The sequence below is a fragment of the Chroicocephalus ridibundus genome, chromosome 4 (genome assembly GCF_963924245.1).
Source record: "Chroicocephalus ridibundus chromosome 4, bChrRid1.1, whole genome shotgun sequence".
Lineage (NCBI taxonomy): Eukaryota > Metazoa > Chordata > Aves > Charadriiformes > Laridae > Chroicocephalus > Chroicocephalus ridibundus.
Window position 1 is genome coordinate 81,467,106 of NC_086287.1, and position 24,163 is coordinate 81,491,268.

General features: G+C 37.0%; 1 long non-coding RNA gene across 1 annotated transcript in view; it reads left to right on the plus strand.

Annotated features, from left to right (window-relative positions):
• Window positions 1-24,163, plus strand: part of LOC134515190 (uncharacterized) — a 98,264-nt gene that overhangs the window by 68,773 nt on the left and 5,328 nt on the right. The window contains exons 4-5 of the long non-coding RNA XR_010070909.1: window positions 2,116-2,257; window positions 21,228-21,274. This is a non-coding gene — a long non-coding RNA (uncharacterized LOC134515190). The remainder of the gene's footprint in view (window positions 1-2,115; window positions 2,258-21,227; window positions 21,275-24,163) is intronic.

Genomic DNA, 24,163 nt, shown 5'->3' on the forward strand with positions numbered 1-24,163 from the left:
TATACTGTGCATACAGTGAAGACAGCTGTGTGTGAACATATGGGAAATGTCAGATTCACTACTGATTTGAAAATATGCCTCTCAACTGCTTTTATTAAATATTGTGGAAGATGCAATAAGTTTTTATCTTAAGTCTCATCACTTCTGTGAAATCACACACTGTCTTCCAAGTCAAGGAGTTACACAAGTATTCTTGAAAGCTACTTCTGCTGTTCACAGCTGCGTTATATTCAGGCAATGGTTCAAATAGGAGGGCGTTTAGAACCCAGCAGGTACAAAATGATACTATTTGCCTTCCCCATTCAGCCGTGGTTCCCAGTTTGCTTCCAGGTGTACTACGAGCATACGAGATCAAATCGTTTCTGACCATAGTACCTCACAAGGAACTTCTTCCCCACATACCCTTACGATAACCGGAAGATTAAGAATGGTTGGTGCATTTCCCTAGCAACCCCCTGTATTCGTATCTGGATGCTGAGACTTCAGAAATGAAAGTATGTTTCTGAAATATGCTTTTAAAACTTGCAAAGTTTGGGGGGGTTTTGGCTTTTGGAGTACAGTGCAAGACCTGCTTATTTATGGTTTTTTTGACAGTTACGATAGAACAACAAATTTGTCTTGGTTTGCGTTGGTAAAATTGTTGTTATATTTTGTGTGTGTTGTATTCTAAAAATGACATAAATCTTGCTGATGGGAATTTTTTGTAAATTGCGAACGAAAAGCATTATCAATGTACAAAATAGTATCCTGCTTCCAGTGAAAGTAACGTGAAACTTCTTTCTAATCTTAGGAGGAAAAAGATCACGCCTTAAGAAAAGTTGACGTATAGGGTCTTCCATCTCAAGAGTTTTTTTTAAAGAATAATTCTTTTAGAAAGTTTTGTGGTTGTCTATTATATTTTCTAGTCATAAGAGCTGAAGAAATTGTGTTACACCAAAATCAAACTGCATTTGCCATTTATTGCGTTTTGATTGTTTTTCATCAGAGTAATACAAAATGTAACATCATGATCAATAACATCAGTAATTTTACAGCATTTTCTGAGAGCAGTGGTCTCGTGAATATTCTAAAGTAAGGTTTTGGATAGAATTGTAACACTGTTCCTGCTGGACAATTTATTATACTTTTTAATTGCAGTGTTTGTTCTTCACTAAGCAGAACATTATTCATGTAAAATGATTTAACTTCATTAGTGTAGAAAGTTACTTGAAGTGAACCTAGTTCACGAAGTCATCATATAATTTAACTTACTAGTGCTTTTAAATGCTTTGGGATTCTATGGTATATTATAAAAAGTTTTTATTACCTCGTGGCATAAAGTAAATGAGGTACTCACATGAATGTCTATAACCGCTATGTGTGCTTTGATTATAACGTATGATGCAAACATTTTTAAGGATGTAATAAAAACACTGCTGTGTGTTAGGGCCCTAAAACAATACACCCAAACAAAAAGTCATCCCAGTGTGAGCTTTTGCAGACAGAAATAAGTGGAATAAAGTAGTTCGTTTTCTCTTTTGAGAAATATATCTTTAGCAGACTCAAATAGATACTACCTGTTCTTATGCAAAATAATAAGATCCACAGAGCACTAGAAAGAGGTTTTCTTCTAAGACTGCTAGAATTAGAAAAATATAAGTAATTTATTGTAATTCAGTAGAAAACTTACCTTGAATGCAGCAGCAGTCTTAAAAGATACACTACTATAAATTTTTGTGCGTGCGGATATTGCAAGTATTTCATTACCTTGGATTAGAAATAAAAGGTCACTTCTAAGCACAAAATACTATAAATAGAGAAGTAGCGCTTCAATTACTTGTTTCCATCAAATAACTTCAAAGAACAGGAATAGTTTGCACTGCAACTGTCAGCAGATGCATCCCCTTTTTATCATTGAATTGTTCAGTCATTTGAAAGCCCTGTATAACAAGGTTTTGCACTCCAAAAAACAAATAGACCATTTTTCCTTCTTCCATAATAGAGAAAAATGAGTGAGGTATCCCTCTCTGCAGTCATATGGAATGAATTTAAATACTGTTCTGAAGACACATTCAGATGAAATGCAGAGTTTTATTTAACTTAAGGCTTGTGCCTCTGTGATTTTCTTTCTAATAGGTGCCTACCAAAATACAACGTGTTATTATGCATCAAAGCTTTGGGACTGGGCAATATGGGAAAATGTTAACAGAACAGTATCTTACTTCTGAGGTGCTGATCCAGAACATTCCCTGATACGGTAGAGAAAATACATGTGGAGGTAAGTATATTTTCTAGTGATCTGCCTAGCATAATTTCATGTCATACATGATTTCTCTGACCAAGTCCACTGTCTTTGTGTGACCACATTAATGGTGACATTTGCTACTTTGAGCTTTATCTGATGTTCCCATCCAGTGGGCAGAAACTAGATTTTTTTGGCTACCCACTGGGGAAACATACAAGACAGAGTGATTTTTATGTCACATACAAATCAGACCTACTAACAAATCTGACAAAGAATTTTAGTTCTCTGGTTTGGATCCTTATCACCTCTAAAGCCATTTTTTAATGGCTTGTCAGCTGCTTTTTAAGGGGTGGAGTTTTTTTTTCCCCTGAAGAACCAAATTTTTGAGGCACTGTAGTACTTCTAAAAATAGGGTCCTAAAATTTTTAATAGCATAATCAAGTTTATATAGTTACCTCTTTTATTTTCTTCAAGGTGATACATGATAAAAGTTTGGCTGGGATGTAAATGTAAGCCCTCACCCTGGAAATGCAGTGAGAAATAACTCTGAAAGAGATTTCCCAAATATCTGTAAATACTTAAATATTCATAGGAGTAGGGATGCAGCTGTCAAATTTGGCTTTTTACTCTGGGTAAATTCAAAGTATTTCTACTTTTAACAATCCGTTACTTAAATTTACCCAGTGTAAACAGATAAATCTCAAGTAAACATAATTCAGGCTCTGATTTATTTATGCAGTTTTACCACAGTGACTCCTCTGCATGTGGCTGCTGTGGTATGACTGGTAGTCCTGGAATCCTGGAAAGATAGTAGTATTTCCTTTTCCTTTTTTATTAAAGGGATTTTAAGTCCAGCTAATGCTTTTATATTAATTGTAATTTGGGATTTTGATGCAAATATCTGTTCAAACAAGGCTATGCAATACTTGCATTTCATCCATCTCCGGAATATTAAAAAAGAGCAGGGAACAGTTTCTATAAGGTTCTTGAAAATCCTGATAGTGATTCTTTAACTAGTTCTTGTTAGCTTTGCATTGCATGTAAGTGATACATATCTAACATATAGTATGTTGCTAAACCAAAGACAATTTAGGCTAGCTATTAGCAAATAGACCTCGCACAAAAAAGTTAACCTAGAAATGCTAAAAAACATGGAAAAAGGGATTAATCTTGCATATTTCAAAGTTTCTGATTTATACAGCTTTGCAATGATTTGCGTTTACTCTTGCACTTTTTGTCACAGAATTATTTTTTTCTTTCCTAATCTAGCATAAAGATACAAAAGAAATCACTTTACATGATGTGAATGTTTATAAGCACAATTTTATTGCATTTGGTATTGCTTGAGATACTAATTACTGTTACATCCGGATACTAAATATTGTTATAGCTTTTTGACTGATTTTGCAGTGTTTAAAGGGAAAAATTCAAAATTTTTTTCATGGTTTAATCTTGTTTTGGAAAAAAAATATTGCGGAATAATTCAAAAACATATAATTTCAATAGTTCTTAAAATGTTGAAAATTTTACATGCGGAGAACAGAAGGTAGCTCTGCTGTAGGTTTGTGTTTCTTTCTTGGATATCCACTTGAGAAATACTGATGGAATAATCATCAAAATCTAAAAACAATAAGGCCAGAAAAATCATATTGCATTTTATTTTTTAAGATGTGTTGTCTTTCTGTATTTTGTTGGTTTTGTTTTTTTTTTTTTTTAAAGTTTAAGGATCATGCTTCCACATAACCTCGTGTATTTTTTTCTTCCTGATCTGTATTGTTTTGAGAGCTTGGGCAATATTGCATCTGATACAAAAAGTGCTAACCTGGATGGTTAATGCATAATGTATAAAGCTTGGCTTAATCTTGTCAAGGATGAGTCAAAAGCTGAAATTTCTTTCATGGGTTTTTGAATGTTGATGCACATATAAAATATCTTGCCTTAAACTATTTCACTTCGCAGCTAAATATACAGAAAACAAATAGTATTTTCAATATATGGTTCAATTTAGTTACATTCCTAAAAGATGTAGGGATGACCTGAGCCTCATTTCCAGAAATTATTACAGAGATCAAGGGAGCCCGTGTCTTGTTAAATCATGAATTAATGTGTCTGTACAGAATAGCTGTGGAAGAAATGGAAGCTGAGACATCCTTCCCGAAGTCATGCTTACAGATTGGCCAGTACTGTGTTTCCCCCATTGTATCGGGCATGTTCGTCATCATTTCCTTGCAGAGGGTGTTAAAATGAGTTATTTCAAGAGCAACAGCACAGTAAGAAGGAATACAAGCTGAAACCCAGCAATTTATTTATGACATCAATTGGTCAAGTGATGTGTGTTGTGAAAAGTATGGTGATGCTAATAAGCAGCTTTCAGATATCAGTGTCAGACAGTTGTGTGGAGGTGATTTTGGTAGCATCCACTTTTATGGCCTATTACGGCGTAGTGAGTATCTGCAGACCCTGGCTACACTGCATGGGCACACTAATCTGCTGTAAACAGTAGGATTTAAATGGTTCACTAAAAGGCTTTCTGTGATTTTGAACCACTATCAAAAGAAAATATTTTGATGGTGTTCAGTGCTATCCTTGCTGGGCAAATTAAAATTCTTGTGTAGGGATCGAGAGGTGTAGCTTAGATTAATATCTCCGAGAAAGAAGAACATATTATCATCTTCCACAGTCTAATGCCTTTATCTGAGCCAGCAGTTCATGATGCTGTGAACTGCTGGATTCAAGTGACCTTTCCCAGTGATATTCACAGCAAGTGGCAAGAATAACAAGTACACACACAAAGCTGCTCTGAAACTTCCCCCCCTTCCCCTTTATATTATTACTTCATTATATTTAAAAACTTCTTGCAACAATGGCTGCCACCAGTACTCTCGCAGTAACAATCTGATGACTGGTATCTCACCACTGAATGGAATTTCATTGTAGCTGAAAAAACAGAAAAAAGGCTGTCCCTGCCTTATTATGGGGAGATGCTGCTTTTTATATTCCTCTGGGATAAATTCATATTGTATTGCCACAGTGGGCACACTCCATTAATACTTTATAAAGTCATTCTCTGGGAGGGTACTGTGTCAGAATTTCATTCTGTAACTGCTGCTTCAGTTTCACTTGGATTAGTTCATTTGTCTGAGTTCTGGTCCACATGCTTCTTGTTGCAGTCATAATAATCAGAGATAATCCTGAGAACAATTGCCACTGAATCAGCAGGTCTGCTCTTAAGTAAAATCATATACCCCTTATGCTTGGCTGAAATGCATTGATATGAATTAGGGGTAAAAAATGCATTTTTTGTGTACAGTGAATCTTACTTGTATATAGCTTTTCTGCTTATTTAGATGAAAACGTGAATTACCAGGGTGATTTTTTTTTTTTTAAATGAGATTAGGTATTGCAGTTTGCTGAATGCTGATATATATTTCATCCGTGCTCCACTTATGTTCTTTGCAGAATGAAGCAACTCAGAAATGCTTTATTAATATGACACTGCTTCTTTGCAAGCGTTCGGCGATATTATCAGTGATTACTTGGTCTGTTTTTTGTAGGAATTTACATAAAGCAGAAAACTTTATTATTACACTAACCTGAGTAAAGTCAATTATCTTGATATTTGTAATCTGGTTTGTGTGCAGGCTTTCTGAACAAAAAGAAGTCTGATAGGCTCATGGTTTTAGAGCTAACATATCTAGTGAAAATTAAAACCTTGCTAGGTGACTTCTAGAATAAATTTATAAAGACTTACTAAAACAATTTCATCAAGTGATAAACCAGCAGTAATACAGAACACTTCCCACTTGTTAAGGTCAAGCCTTATGAATTGCATAGTTACTCTAGTGGCATCTGAAGGAAGAGTGTTTACTACAATGATGTATTTTCTTTCATGCATTCTGCCACATTGTCTGTGGTTTTGATCACTGTATTTTATTATTGCTCTTTCCATGGGAAATCCTGATAGTTGGGGACAGTAACTTGATGTAATCTATGGAGTCGCAAATCTATGGTCTCCTGATAATGCACCAAAGTGTGTGAATTAAACCCCAAAGACAAGTTCTGCCCTTGGTACATGACTGACTGTGCCTTTTTAAAAGCCCTAAGTAGCTAATACACAATTTTCCCGCTGTGACTAAAAGATGGGTTTATAATTCAAGTTTTGAATTGGCAGTCTGGTGTTCAGGCTCAGAGGGAAAAGTCATCTTCATTGGTTTCTCTTCCTGGCTTGCTAATACATGCTTATTAAAGTAAGAGCATGCTCCTAAAGCCCTGTTGGCGCTACTGCAGTAATCTGTTATTGGGGGATGTTATAATTAAGTGATCTTCATTCACAGACCAACAAAGTAGTGGTAAAGACCGGAAGAACCTCTTTTCCATACCAGGGCCCAGTCTCATCTCTGTCTGACTTTCTGACTGCTGGTGAGCTCTAAGAATCAAAAGTTTGGAATAACTTCCAGTTCTCATTCTGTTTTTCATTCCTATACCTATACTGAAAAAATAAAAAAGCGCTAGCATTTCAGAGTCTAAACTTGAGGAGAAAAATTGCCACAAGAAAAGAGTGTGGTTTTTTAATGAATACAAAAAAACCCCATTGAGCTTCAATAGAATGTTTCCTCTTTCAGTGGATCATTGATTAGGGTTTATGCTTACCTCCTCTCCCTGTTTCTGAACTAAAATGTTCGGGTAAAACACTAAAAGTGGGGGTCAGTGCTAATTCTGAATTTAGATTTTTAAAATTCTATAATGTTGTATGTCTTCGATTTAATAGAATTTTCATTTTGATTATTGTAGTCTTTTGGAAAAAAATTGTAGACGAATATGTAAGTTTCACTGAGCTGTATTTCAGTCCTCTAAAAAAAGAAATTACCTGCAATTATAGAAAAATTGAATGTGGCCCATCTAGAGTAAGTTACAAACTACCTCTGAAAATGCAACAAACCCTTACAATAAACATTTTCTTGTGTTTAACCAAAGAGTTAAAATAATGGCTGCAACTGAAGGAACAATTCACATATTTGTATGATACTTTGGTATAATCCTGGGGTATGTACCAGACTGTGTAACCACATAAAATGTAACGCTCTTGATTTTTTCTTCTGCAATGCCCAGTAATCTTTTCAGTATTGTTAATGAAGAAGATATCCTATATGTCAGTATCTTCTAGACAGAAAGTATTCTCTAGAGTGTGCTTAATTTGAAAGAAATCTTCTTTACCGTGTGCTGATCGACTTTTCTATTTATCAACACAGTCTGACAGAGGTTACCCATAAGTACAAGAACTGGTCACATCCACTTTTTGTTGAGTATCTCAAACAGTGTCATTTCAGTCAAGCTGGGACAATTCCCTTAAGAAATGAAGACAGCTATCATAAAAATCTGCATGGAAATAAATTTCTAGTTTGATACTTAGGTGGTTCTGAGATCATCTGACTTTTGCATTTCAGAATTTGTCACTTGTTTAAGAAGTATCATATTGTTAATCCTTCATGTGCTGAAGCGGTGGTAACATTGGAAGTCCAAGAGTCCTGCTCAGCCAGCCTTTGGCAGTATCTTAAACTGCAGGTAGTAGTATCGGTAGTGACTGGAGGGTGTGTTGAGGTGGTCAGTATAAGGAGTGTCCAAGCTTACTCAAATAGCTCTGGACGGGCTGAATTCAGAATCCATTGAGGAGAAGGAAACATGGAACTTTAAAATGGGGGTGATTTTTAGGGAAAGCGTTTGATAATGTTGAGGTTTCAAATAGCGAAATCCTGTGAGCCTCAAGTGTACGTTGCTTTTCGGTTTGCTTCTTCCTCCATTCTGGTACCAGCTGTTTCTTTTAATTTTTGTTTTTTCTTTGGTCTGTTGACCTTGTTAAACCTAAATAAAGTCTTTCTAACTTTTTTTGAAAAATTTGAAAGAATATTCAAAGAAAATGACACTGGAGCTGAAAAACCTTTGTTTTTCCCCTTAAAAAGACAAACACCTTTACATGCCAGCATTGATGTACTAAGAAGTCATTAAGCTTTCATGTATTCCTTGACTACATAACACATTTTAGAAATAAAAGCCTTGTGGGCAAATTGCTATTTTTAAGTTGACTGACAGAAAACTTGCTCTATATTAAAGGTGAAGATAAATGAAACCAAATAGACTGTATTAATGGCAGTCCAGGATTTTGTGTGAGGTGTTTTTTCTGTGAAAAAATCCTTTGGACTATGAGCAAGATCCATAGATGTTGTCAGTGGCGCTCGACGGTGGTTGGGTTTTCTTAACTTAATCCACCTGACGTGGCTGTGTCTGGCCCTAGAGTGGAATGCAGGATACTGGATAAAAAGCCAAGTCTGTCCAGAGTTGCTGCCGTCTATGTCCTGCTGAGCTCTAATGTAGTGTGGGGTTGTCCAATGCAAATTTGAAGCAGATGGGGAAGTACATCAAACACAGCAGTTGTTCTGCACTTGGTGAAGGGGCCTGGGGTCCGGAGAGACAGAAAGACGGTACAGGGCTCTGTCTGCATCTCAGAAAGAAAGACCCAAAAACAAATGGCATAATGAGACAGCTGCTTTAATAAGACAGAATAAAAAGGGGGAAAATGGTTAGCGAGTGAATCTTATCCCTTTAGATGTTGGTCAGCCTGCATTCATGCAGCATTGGGTGGAGGCTGGGTGGGTTTTCCCACAGTGTGCTTGCAGTTGCATGAGGCTGTCTTGCGGCATTTCTAGACAAAGGCAAGGCCAGGGAGGTAGGGTAGTGGCAGTAGCAAACGGTGCTGCCCTCAGGCTTCTCCCTTACAGTGGTGCAGCTGAGGGTGTCCTGCAGCTGAGGGGTTTGTGCAGCCCAGTGTAGGGCTGAAGGCCATGCCGGACGGGCAGCACAGCACGGTCTTGTGCCTGCTCAGGTGAACTGTCAGGTGAGTCGCTAACTGCTAAACGTGCAGTGATTTGTCAGTCGGGGTCAATGCAGTAGTTTTATACAGAAGTGCAGCAAGTCCATCTAAAATATATGTGCTTCATTTATTTATACAACATATAACAGCATTCCATATATATATACATGTATATATGTGTAAACATATATACGTGCTGAAGTGGTGACAACATTTGGAAGTAATTTTTATGTCTGAATTCATTTCAGTGTCAAAACCATGGATGTATGTCAACAGAATTTGTAGGTGTTTGCAACTAGGATACTTAAGTTTGTTCTATTTATATTTTTATATATATTATTTATAATGTATTTATATATATAATATTTTATATATATATAATTATATAATATATCTATTATATTTATAAGGATACACCAGCATTATTTTCGTACAGATTTTTAATGATGTGTATAGGTGGCTGATGTTCAAACCATAGCGAAATACATCAGGGTGTTTTCTTCTGGGAAATGTTCCTGCTTCTCAGACTAACAGTGCAACCAAGATACACAGTTATAATTTACTTTTGCAAAGAAAAGGTTTTTAGAACAATCCATTCATGTTCTGACAAGGGGATATTGTTCCAAATGATATTAAAAGTAGAAAAATTCTGAAAAAACAGCAGAACTCCAGGTTATCTGTAGCCAAAATAATTAGAGATAGAAGGAGGAGGCGGGATGACAGCAGAGAAGGTCTGGCACAATGACAAAACTGAGACTGAAAGTGTCCATCTACCTCAATAAAGACGCAAAACAGTAAATATATATTTTTGTGGATGGATTGGCTATTATAAAGAATTTCATAAAAATTCATAGCATAAGCAGAAATTTGAGCTGAATCTAATATAAGAGGAATGATCAGTTGAGATTGTTTTCATGTTGAATGATAGTGAAGTGCTCACTGCATGATTTAGCTTTATGTTCAGACAGAGTGCCTCGCTGTACCCCAGAGAGGCACAAACCTGGCATGAATTTCAAGGTAATAGACCAGCGAATGGTGGTAAGTAAGCCTGCAAGACCCGAGCTGGAAAGAAAGTGGCCCATGTGGTGTTTTTTTTAATAATTACATGAACATTTAGTTTAGTTTGAATCCCTTTCTTGATTTGAACTCACAGGACACGTACTCAGAAACTTAGTGTCATGAGGGTAGGTTGGCTCTGCAGAGGGATCTGGACAGGTTGGACCGATGGGCTGAGACCAATGGTATGAGGTTCAACAAGGCCAAATGCCGGGTCCTGCACTTGGGACACAACAACCCCATGCAGCGCTACAGGATTGGGGCAGAGTGGCTTGAAAGCAGCTCGACAGAAAAGGACTTGGGAGTGTTGGTGGACAGCCGGCTGAATATGAGCCAGCAGTGTGCCCAGGTGGCCAAGAAGGCCAACAGCATCCTAGCCTGTATCAGGAATAGTGTGGTGAGCCGGACTAGGGAAGTGATCATCCCCCTGTACTTGGCACTGGTGAGGCCCCACCTCGAGTACTGCGTTCAGTTTTGGGCCCCTCTGTACAAGAGGGACATTGAGGTGTTGGAGCGTGTCCAGAGAAGGGCTACAAAGCTGGTGAGGGGTCTGGAGGACAAACCTTATGAAGAACGACTGAGGGAGCTGGGGTTGTTTAGCCTGGAGAAGAGGAGGCTGAGGGGAGACCTTATCACCCTCTACAACTACCTGAAAGGAGGTTGTAGAGAGATGGGGGCTGACCTCTTCTCCCTGGTGACAAGTGATAGGACGAGGGGAAACGGGTTCAAGTTACGTCAGGGGAGGTTTAGATTAGATATTAGGAGACATTTTTTCACTGAAAGGGTTATTAAACATTGGAATAGGCTGCCCAGGAAGGTGGTGGATTCACCATCCCTGGAGGTGTTTAAAAAAAAGGTAGATGAGGCACTTAGGGACATGGTTTAGAAGTGGCTCTTGTCAGGGTAGGCTAAAGGTTGGACTCGATGATCTTAAAGGTCCCTTCCAACCTCAACAATTCTATGATTCTATGATTAGGATGGCCACTTTCTACAGGAAATAGTGAATTACATTAGCACAGTTGTTCCCAGTCTGTGGCAGGGAATTTATCCTTACAGAGCTTCAGTTTGGTTTGGGAAATTTAGTACGAACTGAGAGTAAGGTAGCAAATGCAGGAAACATTTCTGGGAGTCTGTTAAAATGTAGCTAACAGATTAAGATAAAGGTTTGTTGAGTTTTGCTATGGTGCAGTCAACCTTTTTGCTCTGGTGCCTACTTGAGTAGTTAAAAGACAAATGGGAGTCTGCACGCTGCATGCATTTGAGACTCTAACACTATAAAATCACGTGAAATTAAACCATGCCATAGTACATCACCTTAACTAGTCTGTAAAGGTCTCAGAGAACTATACACTTCTGAAATGGGAACTTTCTGCACTTTCATACCAATTAAATGTTCTGTTTCATCTCACATATCTTGAATTGTTCAGAGAGTTTACATATTAAGGTATCTTTAGTTTTAGATATGTAGTGCTAATGTAGTAATTTGTGAGGAACTTCCTTTTTCAGTATATGTAGGTATGTGTGAATATATATATACACACACACACATTTAGGTAAGGCTGGAACAGTTGTGTTCACGTAGTAGTAAGAGCTATTAAATTGCATTTCATATTCTGTTTTGTACCATGGAATTGATTAACTTGGACCATTTTCTATGCTCACTAATGTCACTGCCGCAAAATGAGTGATCAGATTTTTAATTAGCTGTAATATTGTGTGAGTTATGAAAGATGCTTCTCAGCATATAGGACCATTTCAATGCTCAATAATCTGGTCATTTCTATCCTATTCTTCTCATCATGGGAAGGGGCATAATGATTTGCAAAACAAAGACTGAACAGTGCCTCGCAAAGACACGTGACCATACTTTATTGAATATTGTGCACGTTAAAATTCTGGTAATTGGTTAGCCTGACAAACTGCATAATGAGAGCAGAATATTGTGTACAGAATATCCCTTTGTATTATAAATTATGCTGAAAACGGAATTTGGTGATGCATTAAAATGTACTTTCTAGAATTTCACAATTATGACAGCTTTCAAGCACTATAATGTAGAATTTTCTTTCCACTTGCCTATATGTAACCTCTCAGATTTCTCATTCATATGCATGACATAAATTTAAGATTATGTAAGTGCAGTTATGCCTGACTGTTTACCACAGTTTTGCTTGAAGTTAGTAACTTAAGTGAACAAATACTCACATGTGATTTGTATGTGTAAGTTGCTTGTACATTTTTACTACCAGCTGCTATGGTTTTTTGTTTTGTTTTGTTGTTGTTGTTTGTTTGTTTTTGTGTTTTTTTAATGGCGTCAAGATTAAAAGAACAACAAAAGCATGCGTGAAAAATTCAGTTACTAATTATTCAGTTCAGAGTGAGAATCGTAGATTAGACCAATTTGACAGGTTTAGCATAGGTTAAATTTGTCTAGCATTGACAGTGAAAACACCATTATATGTCAACATGTGTCCCTAAAACTCCTGTGAGCCTCGTTTGAAAGCAAAAGGTAAGGACAAATGCTGTCTCTTCAGTCACGGGGCCTCTTTGATCTATAAAGCCAGTATACTCAAAACAAGAAAATATCGGGATTTGTCATAGCTCCCTTGAGCTGAAGCGTTAGGTCTGTGGAGGTCCTGTTTTTCCAGTACGCAAAGATTACACTGAAGAGAAATAAGGAGTGTAGTAAAAGTAAATACATTATCTCATAGAATGGCTAAATAACCAGCTAATAAATTTAAGATCTGTCTCAGATTCACACAGGTAGAGTAATAATACAATAATTTGCAATAAGGTACTGGTCATATGGTCACATTCTTTATAATATATGATGTTTGTCTGAAAAAAAGGTGATTCATTTCTGTGTAACTGATACGAGCTATTATTATGTGGATATGGGGCTCGTGAACAGATCTGAATTTGCAAAACTGTTGTGTTGTTGTTTTTTATTTTTTTTATGACTTCCTTTTCTTGTTCAGAAACTTCTGACTTGGTTGTTGAATACAAGAATCTATTCCAAAACCATCAGCCTGTAAAGGCCAAGCTCTGTGGTTTCAATTTCACATTCTGTAATTCCCCACGTGCAGTTAGTTTTTTAACACTATTAGAATGACTACAAGATTAATTGTGTAGTGATTCTTTACTAGACAGACAAATAGGAAAATCCTAGTGGAATTCAAATAACTTGAAGACCAGATGTTTCATTTCTGATTCTTGGTAAATAGTATTTAGAATAATGCTAAAAATGACAGCAAGCGCGAGGTGATGGTCTTTTGTTTGGGTGGAATGGTCCAGAAAAATTAGAATGAGAAAAAGAATGAATCTCTAATTTTCTAATTCAGTTTTTATGGAAGTGGTATAATAAGATAACCAATTGATGTGTTTAGCACATAAAAACAGGTTTTGTTTACAACAGAAAGCCAGGTAGTGTGAAAATAACCTAAAAAAATAAAGTGAAACAAGGGTTTGTATTCAGGCTGGTTATTCAGCAAATGGTCTAAGTTGCTTTAATGCTCATTCTGGACATGATAAAAATTCTGGATTGTTCTGAGAGTGATCTTTGGACTAAATGTTTTTTTTCCAAACCAATATGTATTAGTAACCACAAAAAAGATAGGAAATGCAATTATTTATTCTGTCCACACAGCACACACTTTGGAAGTGTGATATAATCTTAAGCAAGCTTTCCAAGCAAACTCAAATAATAAAAAAGGTCTGCCTTGTGCTGTACTGCAGGGAGTTTCCTGCCTTCGAGGCATGGCCTATGTGTGGAAAAACTTGAAATCTTTATTTTGCATTTTTTAGTTATTGGAATAGTTATGTGATATGCCTGTGTGTTCTATGTGAATAAATTTGTATACATGGTCTACTATTTCTTGGGGGGGAATAGTCATGGAGCTTTAGAATCTTATCTGCCTTCAGTTGGACTCCTTAACTGGAGATGGAAGAAATGTATTATTTTGTGACCAAGCTTAAATGTTTTATGCAGTAAGGCAAGATAGCATTGGAGTTATTTGAGTATAGTGCTCTTGTTTTTCTTTAACACTTCAGGCACTGAGTAGAGTTGTACTGAGCTAAGACATGCAAGAATACTTAACTGTCAAATTGTTTAACTGTTTGACTTTACAGTCAAATTGTTTATCATATATCTGTCCTCAGAGTTGTGCTTAGCTCCTCCACTAAATTCACAAATGTTTGTAATTGAACTAATTCCTGTCCATGTGATCCATTAGTATGTGATGGAAAACAGTAACAAGACCAGCTTTTCTGTTAGGGATAGTGTTCTTATAAATGATGAAAATCCTACTGAATTAGTGGGTAGGAAGACACCAACAGCCTTGTATTGACTTAGTAGTACATTCTTTTACTTAATAACATCTTTATCTGCATGCTATCCTACTATAGTCAGTGTAAGTTATGTTGTTGAAATACCAATTGAGGGAAGGGGAGAGAGCTGGTTATTTGCAAGGACATATTGCTGCATCAGATAATGCAGTAAAAAACCTTGTAAGTTCTTCCAAGAAAGACATTTTTATTGGATTGAAAACGTCATAGATCTCAACGGACTGGCATGATTTACTTGAAAAGAGGGATTTTGCCTGTGAAAAACTTAGTTATTTTCGTTAGTGATTAACTGTCAATACTTGTAAATATTTGCCATGTTTTCAGCTGGGGTAGAGTTAATTTTCTTCCTAGTAACTGCTGTGTTTCGGATTTAGTATGAGAACAATGTTGATAACACATATTGGTTTAGTTTTTGCTAGGTAATGCTTACATTAAGTCAATGACTTATTCAGCTTCCCATAGAAACCGAGAGGGAGCATAGACAGGACAAACTGGAATATTCCATACCAGCGACGTCATGCTGAGTATATAAATGGGGATTGATCGGGGGGCAGGAATCTGCTTGGGACAAGCTGGACAATCGATCATTAGATGGTGAGCAACTGTATTGCATCTCTCATTTTATATGTTCTTTTATCATTATTCTTATTATTATCTGCCATTACTGTTCTATTAAACTGTCTTCATCCACAGGTTTCCTTTTTTCCCAAATCTTCTCCCCTATCCCACTGAGGGTAGTGTGGGGATAGTGAGTGAATGGCTGCCTGGTCCTGGTTGCCACTTGGGATTAAGCTATGACTATATGCCTGCAAGAGATATGATAGAATATATGTGGGGACTTACGACTCCTAATATGCTTTGGAGTGGAGAAAAGCCAAATTTGGTGTCTATTCTCCTCAGTAGTGACATCAGTGAACACAAGTGCTTTACTATCTTGGCCTGTCCTTGGAGCTCCTTAAGAACAATATCTTTGCCATACACCTTCTGAAATCTCTTACTTTCTGTTGAGTGAAAACTGGACATGGAATGCTATCAAATTTCAAGTGTTTTCAGTCAACAAATATGTATGAGAGCAACGTTCAAAGGACCAGAAGAATGAGGTGTTCTGTGGAAAAAAACCCCACCTAGATCCAGCCTTTCTGTATCTTTATCATACAGTTGTAAGATCAACCGTGTCTAAAAATGTGTGCAAAATGTCACTTTCAAAGAAGGAAGAGGCTCTATCAATAACTAAGTCATTCATGATATGAAGAGTTGAATAACCCTTTTTTTCTGTGAAGAGTTAAAATGCTGTTTGTACTATTCAATTAATTATATATTTGACTGATTTTTTCTTTAAAATTTGAGCTTCTGAGTTTCTTCTGAAGTGCACCACACCACTTTCCCTTCAGAATATGTTTGAAATACGATAAATCTTGTGTATATAAGCTTATAAAAATTCTGTGCAGGTAAATCAAATTTAAAGTGTGGGTCTGCAAAGAACATTATTCCATTATCAAATAAATCACACAGTTTATGAGTCTTTTTACTGCACTGCCAGAAGTTATTTACTGAATGATCATGAAATACAGATGGTATTTCACTCGTAGTCATAGCTACCTGAACAGGTCAAATATTTTAGTACATAACTACAGAACAAAACAAGAAAATTTGAATGCCAAATCTAATGGTTCTTTGGTATTTCACACATAAATAGAGCTTTTTATATTTGCTTCAAGATTAATAGTTCTCGGTATCTATATCCTTTATAAATGAATATGTTACTGCGCTTTCATTCAGAAGAATTCAAAAAAATTTTTTGTAAAGTATGAATCCAGTCAGGGTCAGTGTTGGTGCTGGAGGTTTGGTACTGTCATGAGTAGTTCTGTCTGCTGTAGTGGGTTTGTACAAGTAAGCACCAAGGGAGGCAGTGAACAGTTGGATAAAGCTCAACCCCGTTCATTAAAAAAACCCCATACCAGTAGGCATCACTGATCTTGCTGAGCTGAAGTCTGATGATTCCATAAAACCCCCTCAGTACTCAGTACAAAAATGTAAGTACAAAAGTAAACACCTTAGGTGACATGCAGTTTCAGTATTTCTATTTAGGCACTATGAAATTTCGTTACCTCTGGAGTTTCATATTCATGACTTCAGTTACTGCAGCTGTGATGAATTTTAGTAATTTAGTGGCTGTAGCAACTAGAGTTTCATTCCTTGCTGTACTGTGCACTCAGTTGTCATCTCGCTTGGTTTATTCTCAGTCTAGTAAAAGGACGTAAATTCCTTTCTATATGGTTATAAGAGAGTTTTCTTTGGAGTTTGGTTCACATTTGTAGATCATCTCATATGATATGGTTTAAATTTTTGGCATTTGAGCTTTAAGAATATATCAGAAATGCCATGAGCAGGGTAGCCACTCACATTTGTGAGTCCTCTGCATAAAGTCTGGAACTTCAAACAGGTTTCTTCAAAAAGATTAGTGTGTTTTCCTTTGGTGAGGGAGCAGACGGGCTCATTACTGCAGACTGACAAAGCCAGAAATTAAAACAGTCTAGTTCAGCAGTAATGGTACTTATGACACTTGTCACTTATGGCCTGGGAGATTTTCAGCTGTGTGTGGGATGTTAGATCAAGAAAGGAGTAATAGGTCCATCATCCTGTCATTCTCGGGAGGTGTTGTGAGAGGCCAAAGAACCATTAAAATTATGCCATTCTGCTTTGACTTTGTACTTGCTTTTATTTGAGGACACAAACTAGTATGTTTTATGTGCGCGCTTTTCCAAGTGCACTTAAAATAATCTTTTAAAGACTTGCACGAACCCTGCAGTATTATATCACGACTTGCTACCTGCAATGTATCTTTATGCGCATTTATATAAAGAAACATTTCGGTTTGCGCTGATTTGCCATAAATAGATGAAACAAAAGCATGATATCTAGTAATAAAGCAGAATAAAATGGATTTATCAATCTTTGCTAGTAATTTTTAGGATGACTCCTATGAGTTTCTCATGAATTGGACTCAGTGAAATATATGCAAATAGGCAAATATTGATGGTGAATATTGATGGTGATGATGTTCTTCTTTTTGGGGAAATCAAATGACATCCAAAAACATTGCTTGAATGTGCGGCAAGTGGTCTTTGGAAGCCAGTTCTGTCTCTGAGCTGCAGAGGCTATGAATCAGCAGTACCCCTGGGAAAGGAGCGTTCACGGTTTTGTTTTCTTGGAGTCCACTGCCTTTTCTTCCCACCTTCTCCAGCTTACTTATTGCATCTGATTTTCTCTACATATTTTTACCTTTTTATTTGTATTGAATACAAATATTTTCTTTTGTGCACGCAGCAGCAATTTTATCTGTCCATTTTCAAGAAAAAATACTAATTGCAAAGATGAAAATGAAGCAGGCTACCTAATGCAATCCTAGAAAATTTATTGGGATATTTAAACTTAGGATATCAGGATATAATTGCGGCTAACAATATCTTGAAATGAAGTACTAGCGAATATTAAACCTTTTGACTTTCAGTCTAGCTACTCAAAGTCATACTGTGGGTGTGCCAGAGAATGTCTTACACAGTCTGGAACTCATGAATGAATATTGGAAATAACATAGTAAATTTGTTTGCAGCTTTGTTGTTGACTGCAGAAGATATTTGATAAGCTGGACTCCTTGCATAGTCCACATCTTTCTTCCAGAAAACCAGCAACAAAATCAGTAGTTGAATAGAGAGACTATTAAACTATGTCTGAATTGGAGAGCTGAATTAGTTATTCTGAATAATTATTAGCTTGTTGTAAATATGAGAGGCTGAAATGACAGAGCAGAATTTATATCCCAGAATCTAAACATGGTTACATGTTCCATGTATCCAAAACTGTGAGGATAAATATTGACTAGGCACTCTAAAACTGAGCTAGGAAATTGTAATAATTAATTTTGATCATAATGAGCTTTGAAATGCAATCATATCTGCCATAGACAATGTTCACCGAGGCTGAATAACAATGTTGCAAAATCATTAGTAGGAAAAACACAGAAATGAACATTTTTAGCTGATACAACCAGATGTGACAACAAATTTGGAAGTGAAAATTACGTATGGGAATGAAAACATTTTGGAATGGGAGAAGATAGTGGGAGAAAATAAAAAAAAAAGTAAATGGCCCATTACAAGATGCATGAAAAATAAAATAACAAGTTTGTGTCAGAAAAGTGAAGACGTCCGTGTATTCAAACACTGCTTTGTCATCTACAAGAACAGTGACAGAAAAGAATCAAATTGAAATAGATCAACAAGTATATCTTAAAAATATCCAAGCGCATTCAGAACATAGTAGGAAACTTAATTAAATGTTACATGCATTATAGTGTAGTACAAATCATCATTCTAGTGAATGAGGTGCTTGTTTTCGCTTGCCTGGAAGTTTTGAAGCTGTCTGGAAAAGTATTTCAGTTTAAAGATTATGCACAGTTGTTTAAAAACTCAGAATATAACAGTACAACAGAAAACACACACCCCACACAGTTACTAGAAAATTGGGCTTCTGGTTTGTCTGGTGAATAGAGTTGCATTAATCTGCACCTACATTGGGATTCTCCCAGTTCATCTCAAGCCTGTCTGATCACATGGACCTTCACGCACTCTGCTCTTTCTTGAGAGAGATGATTGCAAAGGCACATGGCTGTGTTTAGAACACCTTGCTGTATTCACCCACCTACTTGCCTAATCATCCAGACCATGCTGATACTCCATTTTTTTACTTGAGTTAAACGAAGCTGCCAAATGGTGCTCTGATATTTCAGGGAGGTCTGGCTGGGCAACTCAGCCAACATGGGAGTTCAGAAGAGAGCACGTTCATTTTCTGTTAATTGAGAAACAGGAAGAAAAGTAATTCAATTTACAGCTAGAGAGACATACAACTTCTGTGTTAAGGTGAGTCTCTAAGCAGAAGGTGTGTTGTCTCTGTTCACTGAGCTGGAAAATATAACAACTAAATAGAAAATTATCAATGCTGACGTGCTTAAAATGGTTTCTATTTGAATCACACTTCTTCGCTGAGTGGCAGTCTGTGATTGCTAACCCCCATCAAGTATCCTTTAGCACTTGAGAGCAAATCGTAGGAAGGATTATCTCTGTCACAAATTTTATGTAGCCTGTCAGCAAGTACTGTATTCAAGCAAGGTGGTAAAAATTCATGGGTTTAAATGCCACACAATTTGGAGAATATACAAAACTGTATTTTTTTTTTAATTATGTAAGAATAAAGACAGCCTGAAAAGGCACAGCTGTGATGAAGGGCTCACTGTGGCTTTTCTCAATTTGAAATACATCTGTCCATGAGAAGGTGTATTTCTGTAAATAGGAATGCTATAACATTATTAACTGGATCTCTAGTGTCAAGTTATCTTGACACTCATAATTGAGTATAGTGAAATGTGTATTCATGTCATCCACTTTCTGTCATCAGCTCTGTGGATAAAGAGCAAAAATTTCAGTCCTCTGAGATTTCCTATAATGCATCTTAATTCATAGGGTAAACTGCTGATTGAGCTTTCTAGGGACCTTTATATGAAGTTGGCTGTGTACATTTCACTGTCCTTGGCCCATAAGGCACCCAAAAAGGCAATATACGGACTATATATGCAAATATTTGACAATATACATAAATATTTGACAAATGTCATTATATATGAATATTTGACAGGTGTTTGAGGAGCATAAGGAAAAAAATTTACAAGGGTGTATTAAAAGTTTTAGTTGTGTATCATGTATTAATGTATAACTGTTACCTAATGGGCAACTTGTGAGTCAAATTCAGTTCACATGAAGCTTCCATCTGGCCAGATATTGGCAATATGTGTTTGGGCAGTATTAACTGAAACAAGCAAGAACCAAAGGAAAACAGAGTGGAAATGTTTTGAACTACTCCACAGAAATTGTTATGCAGTGTCAGAGGTGGTTTATGGGTGAAGCTGATTTACTTGTTTATAATTTGGAAATGCTACTGTGTGGCAATTGGCTATTAGTATTTACTTAAAGCATTCTTTGTCTCTTACATGATAGTTGGGGAAGTTATCAGGTTTAGTAGTGTCCCAATGCATAGAATGAAACGCAAAGGAGCTGCTTTCAACGTATAGCCAAGAATCAAACAAGCAGAGTATGAATGAGTAGCTGAATTCTCCACTTTGGTACAGAGAGTTAAAATATTGTAATAGCTAAATCTCAAGTAAACAACTATGCTTGCTAGTTTTATCTTGGTGTTTATAAAGCTTTGAGTATGCAGATGAACATTTGTCAGTCAGAAGAGCAGCTGCATTAAGGAACCAGCTAGGATGTTCTCAAGCTGTCAGGCGGGAGTTTCTGTTTAATGCAGTTCTCTACCTACGTGGTGTCTTCTCAAGTTTCTTGAAGAAATAAACATATGTGTATGCTCTCTTTACTTTGTATAGGTGTCTGTCTCCACAGAGATCTCTGATTGATATATATTTTCTTGAAAAAACATCTTTCACATGCAAAATTTATGTGCAGAACTCTTGTCACTGTGGAAAATGCATGTTCTACTCTCACAACCCCCCTGAGACATGTAAAAATAGAATCTGGTTATGATAAGACACAAAATAAGCCACTAAACCGGCATCTATATATTAGGGTATGTGTCTGTATATATAGGTATATAATGATGTGGTGTTTTTAACTTCTTCATGATATAAATAGTGTTTTTTAATACATACTTTTTTTGTCCTCCTTACAGTAGCTGAAAATAGCATCAGAGTATTCCTGCCAGTTCTGCATTCTCAGGTATGTTTGCTAACTTTAACATTCTTCTGACAATAAAGACAGTAATTTAGACTGTTTCATTAATTTAGACTATTTTGTATTAAATGTTTTTCTGTTGAAAAAGCACAGATTCTTAAAATGGATACGGTCAGTGTGGTGAGCATGACAGTTGATAAAGATCCATTAAAAATCTCAGGTTCTTCTCCAGCAGCTTCAACAATCAGACTCATTAACTGCATGGCTTCCATAGGTCTGGCTATGATGTAGTGTAGGGTACAGGACTGTCGAAGGGAAAAGAATGTGGTTTTCTGTTGCTTGTTTTTGTTTTTTAGAAAAATTTGTCTTGAATTTGTCCATTTTTTTTTTCAAAGTTTGTAGTGTTGTTGGGAGTGAAAATGTCATGTTTGATTCCATTTTGGAATAAAAGTCCTTTGTCAGTGTCTTGAAAAATTGGATTCTAGCTTTTCACCAACTTTTTTGTCAGCGTAGGAGATTATTGTTTATTGGTACAGGCAGTAATACAAAAAGTGATCCAATGAGTAGTTATGATAAAACTGCTGTAAATTGTTGATGTATTTCTGAATTTTGTCTATAACAAGGGAAATTTGGGTGCTCATCAGATAATCTCAGTATGTTTTTGTTTTCAAGCTGAAGTTTGACTATTGCTGTTTGGAAATTTACATTATTGCTTTGGATTTACATGCCTGGCTGTTTTATCTGAAATGTGTTCAGCTGCAGGATTATTTTCTTCAGATGTTTTGGTTTTGCAGGTTTAGCAAAGTCATTTATTATTGGATATAATATATTGCTCAGTTTTTAGCAAAAATTAAACTATCTGTAATCTAACCAGTCAGCAGTTACTTAATTTCTTAGAATCATAGAATTGTCAGGGTTGGAAGGGACCTTCAGGATCATCTAGTTCCAAACCCCCTGCCATGGGACATCTCCCACTAGATCAGGTTGCTCAGAGCCCCAGTCAGCCAGGCCTTAAAAACTTCCAGGGATGGGGCTGCCACCACCTTTCTGGGCAACCTGTTCCAGTGTCTTACCACCCTCATGGTGAACAACTTCTTCCTAACGTCTAATCTGAACCAACCCATCTCTAGTTGTAATCCATTCCCTCTAGTCCTACCATTACCCGACATCCTACAAAAAGTCCCTCACCAGCTTTCTTGTAGGCCCCCTTAAGATACTGGTAGGCCACTATAAGGTCTCCTCAGAGCCTTCTTTTCTCCAGACTGAACAACCCCAACTCTCTCAGTCTGTCCTCATAGGAGAGGTGCTCCAGCCCTCTGATCATCCTCGTGGCTCTTCTCTGGACACGTTCCAGCATGTCCATATCTTTCTCGTAGTAGGGGCTCCAGAACTGGACGCAGTACTCCAGGTGGGGTCTCACAAGAGTGGAGTAGAGGGGGAGAATCACCTCCCTCAACCTGCTGGCCAGGCTTCCCTTGATGCAGCCCAGGATACTATTGGCTTTCTGGGCTGCTAGTGCACACTGATGGCTCGTGTTGAGCCTCTTGTCCACCAGCACCCCAAGTCCTTTTCTTCAGGGCTGCTCTCAAGCCAGTCACTGCCCAGCCTATATCGGTGCTTGGGATTGCCCTGATCCAGATGGAGAACCTTGCACTTGGTCTTGTTGAACTTCATGAGGTTGGCATGGGCTCACCTCTCCAGCTTGTCAAGGTCTCTCTGGATGGCATCCCTTCCCTCCAGCGTGTCGACCATGCCACACAGCTTGGTGTTGTCAGCAAACTTGCTGAGGGTGCACTCAATGCTACTGTCCATGTAGCTGATGAAGATGTTAAACAAGACTGGTCCCAGTACTGATCTTGAGGGCCTCCAGTTGTCACTTGCCTCCACCTGGACATGGACCAATTGACAGCCACTCTTTGGGTGTGGCCGTCAATCTTCCATATATGTAACAAGCCACGGAGAGAGTGTTTGTGCTTAAAAAATGTTATAGCTTTATAAAATCATAATCGCTGATTGACTTGCTGGACAACCAGTTCAGCATCTCTAATGTACTTCAGGCTTCTCAAATTTTAGCACAGCTCTTCTTCCAAAATCTTTCTGTTAAAGAGCTGAAGCCAAAGATGTAGGAATATTAAAGACTAATGTAATTTTCTATTAAACATAAATTTTAATTTGACAAAAGAGTGCTGTTCTTGGAAGATGGAAACTGAATTGCATTTCCACATTAGAAAAATTGATCCTCTAAGGCCAATGATGAAGGAGCCTCTAAGCGCTTACCAAAGCTTACTTTAATCCATTCACTGTGCCCTTAGAGTATTCAGCATAGAAGGGAACTAAGAGCCAGGCATACAGTCTGATTTAGGGTTTGTGGGGATTACCTCATATGATTTTAATAGATCAGGAATATTTCTAATGTTCCATCATTTTATATTAGGGTATCTTTATTTTGATTTTATGGTATAAAAATATGTTTGGGCTGCTTGCTGACTATCTTCAACCTAAAAAAATCAGTAACTAGACCTTACTTTCTTTCTGCTGCATTTCTTCATCTGCACATTTACCCTACCTAATGTCTTTTTGGCCTCAACTCTTGCATATCATTTTACTATGGTTTACAGATCTTCACAATACACTACTGCATTACAAGTAATTGTGGTGACTTTTTTAGTTTCTTCTGCTGTTCATCTGCAGTGGGCAGTGCTTATGTTTCAGCCCTTTTTGTCTTAGCTGCTGCATAAATCTTAATATTATTCAGTTAAAATTGAAGGTCTGAACAGGAATGAATAACAATATGACAAAAACGTATTCCTAAACGTACTTCTTTGGACTGAAAAAAATAGGCCAAATGTTGTATGAGAAAATCCCCAGCTATTGAGGTGATGCCAAGTTAAATAAAAAATGATAGAAAAAAATCAAGCTAATGGTGGTGGTACA